This window comes from Onthophagus taurus, chromosome 8 (assembly GCF_036711975.1).
Source record: "Onthophagus taurus isolate NC chromosome 8, IU_Otau_3.0, whole genome shotgun sequence".
NCBI lineage: Eukaryota > Metazoa > Arthropoda > Insecta > Coleoptera > Scarabaeidae > Onthophagus > Onthophagus taurus.
The window spans coordinates 19,079,409-19,100,427 of NC_091973.1; the positions used below are offsets into that span (position 1 = coordinate 19,079,409).

A 21,019-nucleotide genomic window follows, 5' to 3' on the forward strand; every position below is an offset into this window, starting at 1 on the left:
ATTTGCGAAATTTAGAAAATTCAAAGTGATCGAAAATTTTTAAATTAAAAATAATAAATGACGATCTTATATAAAGGAAAAGAAACAGGTTGTTTGTTACCATAAAAGGCAACAAAAATTGGCAGATGTGCACCAGATGTTTTGCGAACACGGACGAGAACGAAACCAAAAAGAAGTAGCGACGGTAAATGTTCGAAATCTCGTCCAAAAATGGCGTATAAAATTAAATGAAATTGAATGAAAAATGAAATTAAATCCGGAAATCCGGCTCGAAGGACCAAAAAATTGTGCGCTCTAATTATAGGCGACAATAACAGCGGAGGTGCTGGTTTCAAAAATTAGCAATAATAAAAAAAAAACAAGATGATTGTAATAAAAAAAATATAATTCTTAATTAAAAAAAATTAAATAAAACAAATGATAATTGATTAATTACCTTCTGAAGCGGCGTAGCGATGCGGTAGAGAACTAAACTGAATTTGTGGCGGATGCGTAGTATTCAAATACGGGTCAACTTAGCTGAGTCGTAATACGTAATAAATTAAAAGCGGAGTGCGTTAAGGGTGCGCATGCGGACCAAGCGGGTGAAACTCACACTGAGCGGGGGCGAATGTCGCACATGCGCACTAAAAATATATAAGCGGAGCGAACAATCTAATACACTTATAGCCTGCCTTACACATACAACCAGTTTACAATTTGGAACTCAAAAATATTTTAATAATTTAGTCTCTGCTTTGAATTCCTTAGAGGAAGGAATAACAATAGTTATTGAGTCGAGACGTATTCAAGTACATCTCGTATTAACAGCATTAATTGGAGATAACTTGGGGCTTAACACAATGATGGGATGCTAGGTCAGTTTCAGCCAATTATTTTTGTAGATTATGTAAATGTCATAAAAATAATGCCAAGTGTGGTGTAGTAGAGGATGAGTCTTTACTTAGAACTAATGAAATCTATTGGCAAGATGTTTTTGTAAATGATCCTTCCTTAACTGGGGTACGCGAGCTTTGTATTTTTAATAAATTTTCTTCGTTTAACGTAGTTGATAGTGCAGTAGTCAATATTATGCATGATTTATTTGAAGGAATCTGTCATGTAGAACTGTGTAGTATTTTAAACCATTTTATGCATGGCAAAAGCTATTTTACTTTGGATACTCTCAATGATCGAAAAAAAAAGTCCAGTATCATTATTCGGATGCTAGTAGTATGTCTGTGAATATTACGACTAAATGTTTAATGAACTCAAAATTAAAAATGTCAGCAAGTGAAATGCTTGCATTTTTGCACTATCTACCTCTTATGATTGGAGATTTTTTTCCGGACGACGAACCTACTTGAAAAGTTTTAATATTGCTTATAAAGTTAGTTAACGCATGTCTTTTACCATCGTATAATGAAAAACAACTTTCCTAGCTTAGTGGGATCATAACATTGCATCATGAAACATATATATATCTGTGTTTCGCACTGATCTCACACCTAAGCAGCAGTTCACTGTTCATTATCCATTTGTAATTCAAAAATTAGGTCCTCTAAAGCGATTATGGACAATGAGACAAGAAGCTAAACACAAACAAACTAAAGCATACTTACACATCGTCACAAATCGAAGGAATGTGCTTATTTCTAATTATTAGAAATACTTATTAATAATTTATATTAATTATTTCTTACCGTCAAATCAACGAGAAAAGAATTGTAACAGTTATGCATCATGTGGAAAAAGATTGAGAAACGAAAATTGATAAAAATTAACAAAATTGATTGGAGACTCGAACGATTAAAGAAAACTGAATGGAATGACGATTCAGTTTCTTTAATCGTTCGAGTACAGTAAGAGACGGTAAGAAATAATTATTCCTTAAATTTTTAACACCTAATTTTTTATTATCACCTTAGTTGTACCTGAAGACGCTCTAATAAAGCGAAACAATTGTTGTACATATCCTCTAAGAAATTTACATCATTGTGGAATTTTTTTGATATCATTCCTTACATTACTTTTTAACCAATTTTATCCACATTAAAAAGCTGGATGAACCCACTTTGTCTTTTATTGTAAATAAGCCAAAAAATGTTGTCACACATATTTTTACTTCCGCTGATATCAACATTCCACCAACCAACATAGTTACGTTACATGATTTTTCATTAGCAGTTAAATTAAAATCACAATCATTTGTTTAATAAGTCGTTTTATACATATACAGCTGTCCGTATATTACGGGTCACCTGCATACAATATAAAATAATTTAAGTTGTTTTTTATTTATTGTTTAAGTATTGGTTACTGTTTATGTTTTATATTGTTTATGTTGCTGCATTAATAGTTTGATTTATTTTTATGTACTTACCGGTTTAAGTAAACATTTAGTTTTGCTTTAAAACGTTTATTGCGAATATATTATTATAATAAACTTAAAATGCATTGTATGTTATTTATTTCCTCTACATAGTTAGCAAAATGAACTACACATTAGTACGATAAAAACATCGAATATCAAGTGGTAAAGTGAATAATGTCTTTAGAAAATATAGCTACACTATATAAAAAATTGATTTAATTTATGTAGTCAAAATAACAAGTACAATTTGTTAAAGTAGTTCAAGACTTGCAATAATGCTACTACAAGCATTAGTAAAATTATCTAAGCATTGTGGTAAAGTGAATAATATTTTTTAGAAAACATAGCTACATGCTGTAGAAAATTAACTTAATTTATTTAGTCAAAATAATAAATTCTATTTGCTAAAATACATATTTTCCATAAAGCAAACTTCTACTTACACTAGTAAATTTTACAATTAAGTAGCAAAACAATTAAGTTAAAGTAGTTAAGGTAATTTGAGACTTTTGATAATGCTACTACAAACATTAATAAAATTATTTAAAACATTTGCTGTTTCACTTGTTCCATATTGTCTAATTTCAAATGGTTAATATATCTACACTAACTAGAAAGCTAATTTTGGACCACGAACTTTAGATATTTTATATCAATGTTTAAATGATTTATATAAAATATTTTTCTCGGTGCGAGTATGTAACTAAGATAAGCATGTTTTTTTTTTAAGTGAGTCCCTACTTTTCAGGTAAATTTGACCATAAAAGGATCCTGTCAACTTACGTGCAAACTTGCCGCAATTGTTTTTAATTGTAGTGAACATTATATGAAGGATATAGTTGAAGGGATGGGGAAAAAATCGGTTATTATACTGCACAAAATTTTAAAGTCAGCTATAAAATGTGGGTAAATCGGCAAAACCAAAATAGACAAGAGAAGAAGACCAGTTCCACAAGAAGCAGACGCAGACAACGGAAATGTTGAAGAAATATTACAAGAAGAATTAATTAGAAGACGAGAAGTGGTATTTAGATTGTTAAAGAAAACAAGGGATGAAGCCAGGACAATTCAGGATGAAACCAGAGGCCAACATACTAATTAAAATTAGAAACAACAAAGATTATTTAGAATAACAGCTTCAAATTTTGGATTAGTTTGTAAGCGAAGGCCATCTACATCACCAAAGAACCTACATACTTAAAATTTTATTAGAAAGTTCTTTTCGTGGTAACAAAGCGATTCACTACACTGTTAATACGAAAATACCGCACTAAAAGAATTTGAAGCTGTTACATGTAGACATGTAGACACTTGTGGTTTATATGTTGGTCAAGAGGAGTTCTTCGTTTTAGGTGCGAGTCCAGATGGTATAATCCACAGTAAGAATGCTATACTGAAAATAAAGTGCCCGTATAATCTAAGAGATATGTCGGTAGAAGACGGGATACATGCCAAGAAAATTAATATATTAGAATTAAGAAATGGTCAATTAAAATTAAAGACACTACATAAGTATTACTACCAAATACAAGGGCAACTTTATGTCACAGAAAAGAAGACATGTCATTTTATGGTATAGAGCCCAGTAGGACCGCCGCACATAGAAGAAATTGACAAAGATGATGATTTTTGGAATAGAAAAATGAAAAGTTATCCAGAATTTTTTTTCCAAACGCTTAATAGAGAAAATAAAATACCAACATGCTATCTAACCATAAATTTGTTACTAAGTTTCTAAGTAATTCTTGGAACTTAAAAATGAAAACCAGTTAAATTTTTTTCTAAAAATTAAATGTTAAATAAAATTATTAAACAACCATTATAATGTTATTGTTGTAGTTTTTCTCGATTTTGTTAACTATACCTGAATATTTATGACATTTTTCACCAATAAAATTTTATCTGAAATTATTTTTGGTTATCATTTTTGATTCTAGTAATATTATTGAATGAGTATTTCAGCAAATTGCTCCAGCAATAAACACTTCAAATTCCGTGAATAATAAAAATAATTCTTCAAAATCTTTAAATTCTTTTATTATAAATCTTAATGAAAAAGTCGCGCTAGATGAAGTTTCTCTTAAAGTCGATATTTGCGATAATAAAAGCTCAAACTTGTTGGTTGATAGTGGAAGTCAGATAAGCATTATAAAAAGGGGTCATGTTAATCCTAACGCTAGTTGTTACACTGACTATAATGCCGAATTAAAAGGAATCAGTAAAAATACAATTTCCTCCTACGGAATTTGTATTATTTAATTAATAATAATAAACTTTATTGTGCACCATAAGACTCTGCATATTTAAGAAAAAAAAAAAAATACATGAATTAAAAACAAAAGGGCACAAAAGGCGGGTTCCAGACTGTAGTCTGTTCTAAAAAACCTATAATCAAAAAAAAAGAAAAAAAACAAAACAAACAAAAAAAAATAATAATATACAGAAAAAAGCAAAAAATAAAGTAGTATATACGCAAAGAAAAAAAAAAACAATATAAAAGTAATACTAATACAAGCAAAATACAAATAATAATATAAAAAAACATAACCAACGGAGACAACAGGATGCACACCAAATGCAAGATCATAAACAAAAAAAAATATTAAAAAAAACAAGACAGCACTGTAAAGGGGACAAATTTAAGTGGCCTGCAAACCTACCAGTCTTTCACCTACCACCTTTTGAAACCTGTCGCACTTAACTGTCGAACCGACAATAGCAGGCTTCCGTAAGATTTGTAGACATGATAGGTGAAAGAGCGCTGGAACAGTGATGTTCTGTACTTTGGTGGCACGATTGCAAGAGCAAACCTGGTTGGATATCTCCCATCTTCTGACTTAAAAGTTATTTTATCATAGAGGTACCGCGGCGTCCGAGTTTTAACGATCTTGTGAAAAAGCATCAAGCTAAGCAGTTCGCGCCTAGAGCTCATTTTCAACCAGTTTGCATCCTTGAGTCTGTGCGATACTCGGTCCTACTTCCTAATGTAAATATTCGTAAATATATCGGAGACAATTCTGTATTTTTTGTATACGGTAAGACGTATCCATGTTGATTGCAGCGCGATAGATAGGTGTCATATAATTAAAGTGTGATAAGACATATGTATCACATAACTGTTTTTTAACATTATGTGATAAATAAGACCGATTAGGATATAGCTTCCTTAGACATAAATATGCCTTTTTGATATATTCATTGATCTGTCCACGATACCTAAAACTAGGGTCGAGCGTTAAGCCTAAGCACTTCACACTATCCACGCGCTGCAAACGTGTATCCTCCAATTTGATATCAATATCAACCCGCCCAATCCCCAGAGTAGTTCCAAAACAAATCCACATTGATTTCTCAGGGTTAATTTTTAATTGATGATAATTAGCAAACTTCTGAATATCCCGTAAGTCCTTATTTAAGCTTAGCTCTACATCATGACTCCTGCAACAAGGAAACGACTGATACCCCTGAATGTCATCGGCGTACATATTAATTTTGGAAGAAGTCAACAAGGAGGCAAATCTCGACGTGTAAAGAGCAAACAGAAGTGGCCCCAAGACCGAGCCCTGCGGAACACCCGAACGTACACCAACCTCCCGCGACACTTGATCTCCAACTTTAACTTTTTGTGTCCTACCCGTCAAATAGTTTTCTATTAATGACACGGCACTTCGTCCCAGTCCGAAAAATCCTAAAATACGACAAAGTAATGTATGACTAATGGTATCGAAGGCCTAAGAAAAGTCCAAGAGTACCACCGCAGTCAGCATGCCCTTATCGGACGCACTCAAAACATCATCCGTGAGCCCCAACATGGCTGTAGTACAACTATGATTTGCACGAAAGCCAGATTGCTGGACAGGTAACAAGCTGTTCTGTTCAACATAAGAAACTAACTGTTTTTTCATGATTTTCTCTAAAATCTTAGACATAGTTGGTAGGATACTGATCGGACGTAGATCTCTATAATCAACTGGGTTCTGTTTCTTTGATAAAGGAAGTATGACAGCTCGCTTCCACTGGTCAGGAAAAATATTTTCAACCAAGCAAGAGTTCAATATGTGCGCCAAATACGGTAGTATTGTGGGGCTATTAGTAGTGAAGTTACGCAAGTCTTTATAATAGTTCCAATGGGAGATATTGCCTGTTTTTCTGAATTTGGATTTCGCCTGGTCTCTTAAACGCATCATGAATTTAATGTTATCCGTTAGCAAAGGAGCATTAGGCTTTGTGAACTTACGTAACCTTAAAGGAGCATGAACGTCAAACAAATGAACTATCTCCTGAGTAAAATACTGAATTTTATCATTTACATCGTGCATATAAAATATTTTATTGAAAGCCAAATTACCCAAATCAGAAATGAAAGATAACTGATCAATATTCTTCAATGACCTAACAAATTTAAACATTGGTTCAACTACTTGGCGACCATATTTCATGATCTGAAAAATCACAAGGTAATACACCACTACAATCTACAATGGACAAGTCAAACGCAAAAATTAGATCTAAAAGTGTTGATGTTGTCATTGTAACTCTGGTGGGATCATCTATTAACTGAATGCCTCCCAAAGACTCAAAAAAAGACAAAATATAATCTGTATCTTTACTATCGGATTTCAACAAATAAATATTAAAATCGCCACAGCATAACACTTTGTTCGTCAACATCAATATGTCAGGCAAAGAGGTTTCAAGCTCATCTAAAAAAGTTTTATAATATTCGTAAGGGGGTTTATACACACAACCCACGCAAACATTCTCAGATCCAGCGGCTATCTTCAGCCAAAGCTGCTAGTAGTATAGAAACGCCGATTCTAAACCGGAAATTGCACCTCCGCACCTCCGTGACGTCATCAATCCAATGTAAAAGGATAGAGAAGGGTACCAACCTACGGCTGAGGTGAAAAAAAAATAGGTAGGTATTGGAAAAGTAACTAGATCTGGTGACTTTTTTAAAAAGTAACGCGCCACCTAGTGGCTGGTAGTGGAACTAAACCATTACCAACAAGGTAGACTGTTACCTTTTTTAAAAAAGTAACGCGCCACCTAGTGGTTGGTAGTGGAACTAAACCACTACCAACCACGTAGACTGTTACTTTTTTTAAAAAATCACCAGGTCTAGTTACCAACCTATTTTTTCCCCCAAGCCTTTGGTTGACTCCCCTCCCTATCCTTTTACATTGGGCGGATGACGTCACGGAGGTGCGGAGGTGCGACAACTTCCTGTCTAGAACCGGCGTTTCTGAAAGATGGCGCGTTGAACGCATAAAGGCGTGCCTCACAACTCTTGAATGCGCGTGCGCAGGAACTTAGGAATATTCCGGAAAATAATAATAACACAATTTAATTTTCCCCCCCAATCAACCCAATAATAGTATTAATAAACATTTTTATAATAATAATAAACATTACATAATAAATAGTAAAAAAAAAATAATAAAAACCTTAATGTTATGGTACTTTTTTTACAAATTCAATTATATGAGCGGGCTTCGGTTTACCAATATCCTTTATTATTATTAGATAGATTGATCTTGTAACCTTCTTGATCGGTAATATCCTTAGCGAGCCGGGTAAGTAAAAGAAAAACGTTGAGAAGGCCATGCGCAGCTCGTAAGACGTTTTTTCCATGAACAATAGATAGGGTAAATTCATCCAACTCAACTTCGAATAAATTTTTTCGTTGGTTTAAACTCACAAAGATCGTAAAAAAAACACAGAGACATTGCGCGCGGTTTACGTTTGACGCGTTCGGTTTCTAAAGTAAAACTGATTATGAGTTACGCGATACAATGCTTTCCTCGCCGGGCGGAAGTGGTGTAAAATTACGACGCGGCGCATCGCCAAGGTGCAATACACCTCGCCGACGGAAGTGTTAAATTACCTAGCGGCTGCAATAATGCTGAGCAATGGAATAATTGACCTAAATGAAATGGTATTGTATAATTAATATTAAGGAAGTAAAAAAATAATACAAATTATAAAATTGTTTTAATGCATTTTCAGTAACAAAAATGATGTACGTGAAAAAAAATACATTTAAATAAAAGACGGAAAAGGTTTAAATAATACAATTTAATTTTCTCAATTAACCTAATTTAAATATATTGAAACATTTTAAAATAAAAATTACAAATAGATAAAACTCATTTACTCATTTCATTGAATTTAAGCGGATTGAATTGATGGCTGTAAGGTGAAATAGAAACAACAAAATGATTTGTTTAAGACATACATTTATTATTATTTATTTTTTTAAGTCACTACATATCCTGGAGCGCCCATCCCCATTACCTTGTTTGTACATCCTCAAACACAAAAAAGAAAAAATTAATAATAATATTGTAAAGCAAAAGAAAAAAACAAGGACTTACAATCAACCTCCTCCATCCGATTAATTATTACCCCTCGTGAAGTTGGAGACAGGGATCTGGGGCTATCATATAACCCCACTATGAAAAAATATTGAGAAAATAAAATAATACTACAAAGCAAAATAAAAAAAAATAACGACTTACGATCCCGCATTTTCATCTCGTCTATGATCGTCCTAATGTTGGAGGAGGATGAGGAGGAGGAGGAGGAGGAGGAGGAGGATGAAGATTCATAATCATCTTCCTCACATTCCGCTAAGAAAAAAGGAAAAATTAATAATAATATTGTAAAGCAAAAGAAAAAAAACAAGGACTTACAATCAACCTCCTCCATCCGATTAATTATTACCCCTCGTGAAGTTGGAGACGGGGATCTAGGGCTATCATATAACCCCACTATGAAAAAAGATTGAGAAAATAAAATAATACTATAAAGCAAAATAAAAAAATAACGACTTACGATCCCGCATTTCCATCTCGTCGATGTTGGAGGAGGATGAGGAGGAGGAGGAGGGGGAGGAGCAGGATGAAGATTCATTATCATCATCCTCACATTCCGCTAAGAAAAAAGAAAAAATTAATAATAATATTGTAAAGCAAAAGAAAAAAAACAAGGACTTCCAATCAACCTCCTCCATCCGATTAATTATTACCCCTCGTGAAGTTGGAGACGGGGATCTGGGGCTATCATATAACCCCACCATGAAAAAATATTGAGAAAATAAAATAATACTATAAAGCAAAATAAAAAAAAATAACGACTTACGATCCCGCATTTCCATCTCGTCTATGATCCTCCTAATGTTGAAGGAGGATGAGGAGGAGGAGGAGGAGGAGGAAGACGCTAAAAAAGAAAAAAATAAAAAATAAATTCGAGAAACTTGTTGTTTATAAATCTTTTTAACGACTCGAAAGTTCAGGACTTCAAAATTTATTGAAAATATTGATGATATATTTTGCAAAACTTACCTACAACCACTTCCACCTCAAATTTGTATTTCCGGATGGTCATTGTACCATCCGGATTTTCTCTAACGTGGAGTAAATATTCAAGATCCATTTTAACTTACTTTAACAATGATAGATGAAAATGATCACATCGTATTTATACTTAATTTTTACGTAAGAGAGGGGAAAAAATATTTCTCTTTTTTATATATTAGACTAGCAACATAAAGATCGGATTCGGTTTATTACATGATTAAACAGTTTTTGTTATTAGAATAGTGAGAAAGCATCAGATTTAGTTTATTACGGGAAATTGTAAACCAATGACTTTTGAATTTCAATAAAATATTATTCCATCCGCTATCGATATAATTTGATCAGAAACTGATCTGTTTTATTCGATATATTCCTAAGCGGGAACTTAAGCGTGCGTATTCAAGCATCACAACTTAAATTTCGTGCGGTTATAATTTAAATCTATTTTTTTAATTTGTATTATTTGCATTACAGCCAACTTAAATGTTTGTAAAAAAAGTTTGTAATACACAAACCAAAATAATAAATGAAAATTAAAATTAAATATAAAAAAAACTGATGATTGAAATTGGAAAATGTGAATATGAAAATTAAATTATTCCAAATCAGAAAGTCAAAGCAAAAAAAAATATATAAATTTCCGTATTCGTCTGATAAAATTAAATTTAATTTAGAACGAATTTTTATGAATCGAAAAGAAAAAAAAATTCCAATTAAAATTTTACAAAAGAATATCAAGAGATTAATGAATTTAATAATAATAAAAAAAAATGAAACAAAGATAATTTAAATTAAATTTCCAAAATAGTAAATTGTTTCTTGAATGTTTTATAACAAAACTTAACGTCTGACCTTTTCCTTGAATAAGATTACCATAAAGAATCTCCAGATGACCATCCAGGAAGAACTTAAGGTAGGATATTTCTGATAACGCCTTCTTCCTTCAGGATACTTATTTTGGGGATTTTAGGTGACTGAATGACCTCGTGATTTTATTCCCCACGAGGTGGATGAAGAAAATTTTCTTAAAATGCTCCCTCCAAAAGCCTAACCAATTAAAATTAATTAAGAAAAAAAAAAATCCAATAGTTTTAAGATAGTTTTAAGTATAGTTTTAAGATAGTTTTTAAGTTTTTTTTTTTTTTTTAATAGCATGAAAGGTTTTGAATGAAATCTAAAGTATGAATGAATGAATGAATAAAATGGATGTTCTGAGGCTATCAAACAATTTTTTTCTTTGCAGTATAACTAAATCCAGAATAAACTTCTGTTACCAAAATCATAAACGATCAATTATGATTTAATACTATAACATGCGTGATTCTCCCAAAAATTATGGATTAATAATCTCGACTAAACTTCTCAAAACTCAAATTTTCAAAATGTCGACGTCTAATTTTTTCACGATGTTACACGTTATACCGCTGAATGACGAAAGAGAGTTAAATTTTGTCGTGTTTTCGTTTTATAACTTTAAAAAAAACTCATATTACCAAAAAAGTGGTACATTATATTTTTCCCTAAAATCTCCTTCTATTTTTGTTCTTTATTCTGATATTACTTAAAAAAGAAGTTTTAACTAAGTTAACCGAATTCCTATTTTATTCCCAATTGATCCTCAAAAAAGTTCTTTAAAATTTGAACAATTAAATTCCTAAATTAATCAACCCCATCTACCTTTTAAAATCTTAAAAATGTTTAGAAAATAAGAAGGAAAGGTGGTAAAGGAAAGTTCTTCCTAGATGGCTCTGTAAAAAAAAACAAAACAAATCCCGAAACAAAAGTTTGCCATTCTTGAACGTCAACCAAACAAAACGTAACAAATTGTAACTTAACACTTCGACAGCCGACTAATACCGAAACACACCGATCGGAGTAATCGGATCGTCACCGGAAATGTTAAGTTGCACAAAGGATCGGATTCGGTTTATTACATGAAAAAGGATCCTAGAAACAATATGTATTGTTACCGTATAAATTGTAAATTAAACAGTTTTTGTTATTAGAATAGTGAGAAAGCATCAGATTTAGTTTATTACGGGAAATTGTAAACCAATGTCTTTTGAATTTCAATCAAATATTATTCCATCCGCTATCGATATAATTTGATCAGAAATCGATCTGTTTTATTCGACTAACCGCTTTTATCTGTTGTAACACCGATAGCAGTAACTCTAAAGAATTCCGTCTGCACATGATATAGTATTGCTTTTGAACTTTAAGTTCAATTAAGTAGCACTAATGAAAGAATTATATAATCGGTTTATACAATAAAATTTTTTTTTGTTTTATTATGATTTTTATTAACTATTTCTATTTTTTAAAATTTTTCATTTTACATTGATCATCCTCATCTACCACTATTTTACTACAACAGGCTTGAAAGTCATCATCGTCATCTGGAAACGTGACTTTCCTCTTTTTAGTACTGTCTTACTCTTCTTCTTCTTCTCGATCATCATCATCATTCAAATTGTAACGGTTCCGTTCGAGGTTATTGAATTTCCTTGTGATTTGTCTGTAATTGTTAGAAGTCGGGGAATTATATACCATTTTGTTTATTTACCTTGTTATAATTTTTGTTTTTTTGTTACAGCAAGCCGAACTTGGAAACACTTGAAAATCCTTTCCTTTTCATCACTTTTCTTAAATCCTTTCCTTTCGCTCATTTTAAACGCCTTTTTCTTTTTCATTACCTTCATTACAATCACACAATAAATCTTAACCTTAAAACTTTTCTTTTTCTCTTCTTCATTACTATCATGAATTTTGTTTACATTTTTAAGTTCGGACTGTCAATAATAGAGGGAGGGAGTGATTTTGAATTCTTGGCATCGCGCGATTTTATAACGAGTTTTTTTTGGTTAAAATCTTGGGAAATGAATACCCGTGCGCGATTTTACTCTTCCTCTTTTGAAACCAGCCTTTGTAGTGTTTGGATGGTTAACAAGAATTTTAAGTCGACATTTTGGTATAATTCTGTGTAGAACTTTGGATCGATTTATATCCGTATTTTTCGGGATCTGAGTTAATTAATCCTTTAATTTTTCGTTTGGAAATTATTCAACGATTACGGTTTCACCGGATTTATTGCACATTTTTACAAAGATTATTCATTTTGCTGGTTAAAACCTCATACCACCTTGAGGTAGGTTTTTCTTTTTACATTTTCTTTAATTTTAGCTTAATACTAACTTAAACCTAAATTCATTTAAACTCCTTTCACACTACATAAAATCATCCATCACTACATTCTTGCCTAATTATCTATTTACATTTTTTACATTCCTTATATAAGTTCTTGGGAAATCTCCCATCCTGGAAACAAGTACTACCTGGAATAAAGAAGTAAATTAGAATCTACATAACCCAAGTTTCCTGTACTTACCATCGAACAAGTGTTTCCAAAGGAGGTTTGCTGGATTTTGTTGCTGTATCTACGTATAATTGTTGTCATCGTGAAGTCATCAACCTTCGTTCAAAAGAGTCTGAAATAAAGGTCAGAATTTTCCTTTTTATACAAAAAGAATATCAGTGTGGTTAGATACTTTTGTATTTTTTATAAAGTAAGATTTTCTTTTGTACTTACCATTTAATTTTTTTGTTAACTTCACTGGTTCATTTTGTTCATTTCACTTTAAACCAGTTCTTTATTATTATTATCTCATTTTAATTGTCAATTAATTTTTCTTGTAAAGTTATCGGATTTATTAGGGGTGTTATTAATTTCGGTATTGATTTCGATTTTGTTTTCTTTTCCGTTCGCCTGATCGAGCGCTCGGGTCAATCGGGGACGTGTCGCGATCATTATTTAGATTTGTTTTAATTTTGTTTTATTCAGTTCATTATTATTTTCTTTCTCTTTTACCCCCCTAATTATTCGGGATTTTTTTTTGAACAATTTCCGTTATTTTATTTACTACTTATATACTTTATATTTTGTTTTACCATATTTTTTTTCCTTAATAAATTTGTTTTTATATGGTATATGATTCCGCGATTTCTTTGTGTTTTGTTATATGTTGGTGTTGTCGAACCTTTTCCCTTCCAGCCCTCTTCGCAGTTAGAGCGATCTGTAACTGAAACTGCGTGGCGCCTTATAAATTCAAACCCACCCCATCTTCACTGGGAAGCCGAGGTGTTGCAGATCTGTATTTTTTTTAAAAAGGGGTTCGATTGTGTTGTTGTCGTTTTGTTGAAAAGTCGCCACAAAATTAATTGCAACCATTCCTTTTTGTGATGTTGTTGATTATGATGATGATGATGGTGGTGGTGGTTAAACAACCTGATGTGTATCTTGTTGAAAAAGTGTTAAAGAGAAGAAAGAATCAAGTGTTCGTTAAGTGGTTAGGATTCGATTCATCCCATAATTCGCCCCAGGTGGCTATAATGATATATCCACCTGGGGCATCTGTTATTGTGATGATGTGACCGGCATCCGTGTTCAGGATGTCATCCATTTCCTCTTTCTCCACTAATACTATAACCCCCTGTAAATTTAAAAGAATAATGTATTATTAGTGGCTGCAATTCGAAAAGAATAAAAATCGTTAAAATATTACTTACATCGTCTAATTACATTAACATGCATACCGAAAATATAAAGTCAATAATTTCGTCGCTGAATGAAGGCATGTTGTTTAAAACTAACTTAAAATACATTTCTCATCTTTATATATTAGACTAGCGACATAAAGTATCAGATTCAGTTTATCGCATGAAAAAAAATTCTATAAACAATATGCATTATTGTCGTATAAATTGTAAATTAAACAGTTTTTGTTATTAGAATAGTGCGAAAGCATCAGATTCAGTTTATTACGGGAAAAATTTTGCAGAAATAATATATATGTTACTGTTATATAAATTGTAAACCAATGTCTTTTGATACGACAAAAAGTTTGCAGAAATAATATGTATTACTATTACATAAATTGTAAACCAATGTCTTTTGAATTTCAATAAAATATTATTCCATCCGCTATCGATATAATTTGATCAGAAATCGATCTGTTTTATTCGACTAACCGCTTTTATCTGTTGTTACATCGATAGCAGTAACTCTAAAGAATTCCGTCTGTTAACGATATAATTCGATTAGAAACCTATCAGTTTTTATCTGTTCCATCCGCTAACGATATAATTCGATCTGAAACCGATCAGTTTTTATCGGACCAATCGCTTTTTATCAGTATAATTTGAACAGAAGTCGATCATTTAAACCGAAGCAGATATCTACTATCAAACAGGTCTGTTTTAATTGATCTGTTTCATCCAGCCAACCGCTTTTATCGGTTGTAACACCGATGTATGTATGTATGTAGGAAAGCGGAGGGTATGCTACGCACACAGCACCTAGGCCCCAACGGGCCCCTTGTACATCCTCCTACACTGTCTCCGGCTACATCAACCAGCCTAAGGATTTTCCGAAGGCTAGGATACAGGTCAGAGGTGTGTTCCTGATGCCATCTGTGGTCGGCCATTCCTCTCCGAAGTCACTCATTCTGAGGTCTTGCAGAGTGGGGCATTCACACAAGATGTGTCGGACCGTCTCCTCGCTCTCTTTACAGAGGCGACAGAGAGGACTAATAGCAAGCTTAAGGTTGTAAATTAGTTACAATTACCTCAGGACTTGTTATGGGTTGTCATCTGACATTGGAGAAGGCCGCAGTGGATAACTGTGTCATACTTCAATGGATAAAAGGACACTCGACTTGTTCAGGTAACAAGCACGCTGATAGGCTTGTAACACCGATACTTTGTTCATGATCCGTTTGAAGATTTTTTAGTACGATTGCATCCTTTAAAAATACTTTCCATTGCTTTCGAAATATCTTTACCTGATATAGTATTGCTTTTGAACTTTAAGTTCAATTAAGTTGCACTAATTAAAGGATTATATAATCGGTTTATACAATAAAAAATTTATTTGTTTTATTATGATTTTTATTTTAACTATTTCTATTTTTAAAAAAATTTTTCATTTCACATTGTTCATCCTCATTTACCACTATTTGAGTACAACAAGCTTGAAAGCCATCATCGTCATCCGGAAACGTGACTACTTTCCTCTTTTTAGTACTGTCTTGCTCTTTTTACCATTCCTTTTTGTGATGTTGATGATGATGATGATGATGATGATGGTGGTGGTGGTGGTTGTCTCTTGAGATTTTTTCGATGACTTTCAATTTGGGGGGATTGCTCATCCCCATCAACACTTAAATCAAAAACATATTTATGCATCACCGATGCCAACATCTGTACTTCCGTTTCATTTTCAACTCCCAGCCTCATATATTGCAGTGGGAGGTTTCCGAACTTCCTCTTCAGCGTCTCATTTTTGGGTGTATGCATTAGTGCGATGATCACGCAATTCCCCCTTGTTGCAACGCTTTTTAAACCATACCTAATTCAGAATTATTAATAAAGGAAAAAAAAGAAAAAGAAACTTACCGGGAAAACAGGTGTTTGCACACTACATGTAATGTTTTTATTGGCACATTCATTATGTCAGTACTGCTAACCAGCAAAGTGCATGGTGGTGTAGACATTTTTTCTTTTGTTATAAAATTGAACTGTTGAAGGCTAAGTGCAGGTATGCTAATCGAACCGATTGAGAGACATTTATACGTTGAATAATTTGCTAATTAAGCATAAATGTATATATTAGAGAATTGTCAATTTATGATTTTAAAAAATGCTGATTATCATGGTTTAATAATAAAATTCAAATCCATTTCGAATGGTTAAGATGTAATTGTCATGGATTAAATTGGAATCGTGATCCGGATAACGAACACAACTTTCGGCTTATCGAAGCTTACGAAATATAATAATTATGTTATTAAACTTTTAATTTTTTTACTTTTAAATTTCTATTTATCTGTATTTATCGGTTGACGCAAAACGCTAATTAGGAATATTTCAAAAATAATACAATTTACCAATTAACCCAATTTAAATAATATATTTAAACATTTTAAAATAAAAACTACAATGAAAATAATACAAATTATAAAATTGTTTTAATACCTTTTCATTAAAGGATTTATCCCACCTGCAAAATTCATGAAGTCATTCCATTAAGTAATAATAATTTATTTCAGATAAATTGCGCAAACAAAATTCTCAAATTAAATTTAACTTATTCTTTGAAAATTTTGTGTTCATAATAAAATATCAATTATCCAATACTTTTAATTTGCATGAAATTAAAGGTTCCTTAGATAAAATATCTCGCATAAGAAAATGAAAAAATTTATTCTAAAAGTTTCTAGAAATAATTGATATTATTGCTATATAAAATGCAAATTAAATAGTTTTTATTAAACCGCCGAGGTTCGGCAAAGGTCGATGCACCACGCCAGCGGAGGTGTAAAGTTACATGATGATTACAATAATGCTGAGCGATAGAATTATTGACGCCAAAGGAAATACATACAGATAAATAGAAATTTAAAACGCTAATTAGGAATATTTCGGAAATAATACAATTTACCAATCAAGCCAATTTAAATAATATATTTAAACATTTTAAAATAAAAGCTACAATGAAAATAATACAAATTATAAAATTGTTTTAATACCTGTTCATTAAAGGATTTAGCCCACCTGTAAAATTCATGAAGTCATTCCCGTATATTCCATTAGTTCCTTAGATAAGATATCTCGCGTAAATTGCAAACCAACATGAAAATGGAAAAATTATTATATAATTTTGTTTTTTCTTAACATCTGCTACTTTTTAAAAAGTTTCGTTTCCACCGTTGATTCCGACTTCAATAAATTTGAAAACTTGTACGGGGTCAGGATGCACCTCAAGTTTTTATCTCTAAATTAATTGTTAATTCCTCCTCAACGCACACAGTAATTCTAAAGAATTTCGTTTACTAACGATATAATTCAATCGGAAACCGATCAGTTTTTATCGGACCAACCGCTTTATATCAGTTGTAATAACACAGCTTCTTCAAACCGAATTGTGAAGCATTCCACCTGTTGACGGTATAATTTGATCAGAAGTCGATGATTCAAACCGAAACAGGTGTCTACAATCAAACAGGTCTGTTTTTAATTGATCTATTTTATGTGACCAACCGCTTTGTTCGCTTGTAACACCGATACTTTATTCTTGATCCGTTTGAAGATTTTTGTTAGTACGTTTGCATCCTTTAAAATACTTTCCATCGCTTTCGTAACATCTTTACCGGATATAGTAGTCCTTGTGACAAATACTATATTGAAACAGATATAATGGCGTGAGGGTGGTTAAGAGATATTCTCTCATTTTGTTAATTGGAACATGGTGTTGAAGCTGATGATTACATAATGTTGTATAATTTATATTCGACTTAATGATTATCAAAAGTTATTTCCTAATTATAATAATTATCAAAACTTGTTGTTTCTTTCTTTGTGCAACTTAACATTTCCGGTGACGATCCGATTACTCCGATCGGTGTGTTTCGGTATTAGTCGGCTGTCGAAGTGTTAAGTTACAATTTTAGGACGCAATCAATTACAAGTTTAAATTTAAAATAATTGAGTGTATTAACATTTAAGTTGGCTGTAATGTAAATAATACAAATTAAAAAAATAGATTTAAATTATAACCGCATGAAATTTAAGTTGTGATGCTTGAATACGCACGCTTAAGTTCCCGCTTAGGAATATATCGAATAAAACAGATCAGTTTCTGATCAAATTATATCGATAGCGGATGGAATAATATTTTATTGAAATTCAAAAGTCATTGGTTTACAATTTCCCGTAATAAACTAAATCTGATGCTTTCTCACTATTCTAATAACAAAAACTGTTTAATCATGTAATAAACCGAATCCGATCTTTATGTTGCTAGTCTAATATATAAAAAAGAGAAATATTTTTTCCCCTCTCTTACGTAAAAATTAAGTATAAATACGATGTGATCATTTTCATCTATCATTGTTAAAGTAAGTTAAAATGGATCTTGAATATTTACTCCACGTTAGAGAAAATCCGGATGGTACAATGACCATCCGGAAATACAAATTTGAGGTGGAAGTGGTTGTAGGTAAGTTTTGCAAAATATATCATCAATATTTTCAATAAATTTTGAAGTCCTGAACTTTCGAGTCGTTAAAAAGATTTATAAACAACAAGTTTCTCGAATTTATTTTTTATTTTTTTCTTTTTTAGCGTCTTCCTCCTCCTCCTCCTCCTCCTCATCCTCCTTCAACATTAGGAGGATCATAGACGAGATGGAAATGCGGGATCGTAAGTCGTTATTTTTTTTTATTTTGCTTTATAGTATTATTTTATTTTCTCAATATTTTTTCATAGTGGGGTTATATGATAGCCCCAGATCCCCGTCTCCAACTTCACGAGGGGTAATAATTAATCGGATGGAGGAGGTTGATTGTAAGTCCTTGTTTTTTTTCTTTTGCTTTACAATATTATTATTAATTTTTTCTTTTTTCTTAGCGGAATGTGAGGATGATGATAATGAATCTTCATCCTGCTCCTCCTCCTCCTCCTCCTCCTCATCCTCCTCCAACATCGACGAGATGGAAATGCGGGATCGTAAGTCGTTATTTTTTTATTTTGCTTTATAGTATTATTTTATTTTCTCAATCTTTTTTCATAGTGGGGTTATATGATAGCCCTAGATCACCGTCTCCAACTTCACGAGGGGTAATAATTAATCGGATGGAGGAGGTTGATTGTAAGTCCTTGTTTTTTTTCTTTTGCTTTACAATATTATTATTAATTTTTCCTTTTTTCTTAGCGGAATGTGAGGAAGATGATTATGAATCTTCATCCTCCTCCTCCTCCTCCTCCTCCTCCTCCTCCTCCTCCTCCAACATTAGGAGGATCATAGACGAGATGGAAATGCGGGATCGCAAGTCGTTATTTTTTTTTATTTTGCTTTATAGTATTATTTTATTTTCTCAATATTTTTTCATAGTGGGGTTATATGATAGCCCCAGATCCCCGTCTCCAACTTCACGAGGGGTAATAATTAATCGGATGGAGGAGGTTGATTGTAAGTCCTTGTTTTTTTTCTTTTGCTTTACAATATTATTATTAATTTTTTCTTTTTTCTTAGCGGAATGTGAGGATGATGATAATGAATCTTCATCCTGCTCCTCCTCCTCCTCCTCCTCCTCCTCCAACATTAGGACGATCATAGACGAGATGGAAATGCGGGATCGTAAGTCGTTATTTTTTTTTATTTTGCTTTATGGTATTATTTTATTTTCTCAATATTTTTTCATAGTGGGGTTATATGATAGCCCCAGATCCCTGTCTCCAACTTCACGAGGGGTAATAATTAATGGGATGGAGGAGGTTGATTGTAAGTCCTTGTTTTTTTCTTTTGCTTTACAATATTATTATTAATTTTTTCTTTTTTGTGTTTGAGGATGTACAAACAAGGTAATGGGGATGGGCGCTCCAGGATATGTAGTGACTTAAAAAAATAAATAATAATAAATGTATGTCTTAAACAAATCATTTTGTTGTTTCTATTTCACCTTACAGCCATCAATCCGCTTAAATTCAATTAAATGAGTAAATGAGTTTTATCTATTTGTAATTTTTATTTTAAAATGTTTCAATATATTTAAATTGGGTTAATTGAGAAAATTAAATTGTATTATTTAAACCTTTTCCGTCTTTTATTTAAATGTATTTTTTTTCACGTACATCATTTTTGTTACTGAAAATGCATTAAAACAATTTTATAATTTGTATTATTTTTTTACTTCCTTAATATTAATTATACAATACCATTTCATTTAGGTCAATTATTCCATTGCTCAGCATTATTGCAGCCGCTAGGTAATTTGACACTTCCGTCGGCGAGGTGTATTGCACCTTGGCGATGCGCCGCGTCGTAATTTTACACCACTTCCGCCCGGCGAGGAAAGCATTGTATCGCGTAACTCATAATCAGTTTTACTTTAGAAACCGAACGCGTCAAACGTAAACCGCGCGCAATGTCTCTGTGTTTTTTTTTGCGATCTTTGTGAGTTTAAACCAAAGAAAAAATTTATCACCTTACAGCCATCAATTCAATCCGCTTAAATTCAATTAAATGAGTAAATGAGTTTTATCTATTTGTAATTTTTATTTTAAAATGTTTCAATATATTTAAATTGGGTTAATTGAGAAAATTAAATTGTATTATTTAAACCTTTTCCGTCTTTTATTTAAATGTATTTTTTTTTCACGTACATCATTTTTGTTACTGAAAATGCATTAAAACAATTTTATAATTTGTATTATTTTTTTACTTCCTTAATATTAATTATACAATACC

At 32.0% G+C, this 21,019-nt stretch overlaps 3 long non-coding RNA genes across 3 annotated transcripts; 1 reads left to right on the forward strand and 2 right to left on the reverse strand.

Annotated features, from left to right (window-relative positions):
* Window positions 1-8,914: 8,914 nt before the first annotated feature.
* On the reverse strand, window positions 8,915-9,239 carry LOC139430927 (uncharacterized). Its single transcript, XR_011641285.1, has 3 exons — window positions 9,191-9,239; window positions 9,049-9,126; window positions 8,915-8,985 (listed from the first exon to the last, which is right to left on the reverse strand). It is a non-coding gene; the product is annotated as an uncharacterized lncRNA (long non-coding RNA).
* A 3,740-nt stretch (window positions 9,240-12,979) lies between these two features.
* Window positions 12,980-13,869, reverse strand: LOC139431160 (uncharacterized). Its single transcript, XR_011641464.1, has 3 exons — window positions 13,304-13,869; window positions 13,103-13,202; window positions 12,980-13,049 (listed from the first exon to the last, which is right to left on the reverse strand). It is a non-coding gene; the product is annotated as an uncharacterized lncRNA (long non-coding RNA).
* Window positions 13,870-19,276: 5,407 nt separating this feature from the next.
* LOC139431415 (uncharacterized) lies at window positions 19,277-20,236 on the forward strand. Its single transcript, XR_011641515.1, has 3 exons — window positions 19,277-19,420; window positions 19,484-19,741; window positions 20,120-20,236. It is a non-coding gene; the product is annotated as an uncharacterized lncRNA (long non-coding RNA).
* Window positions 20,237-21,019: the final 783 nt, after the last annotated feature.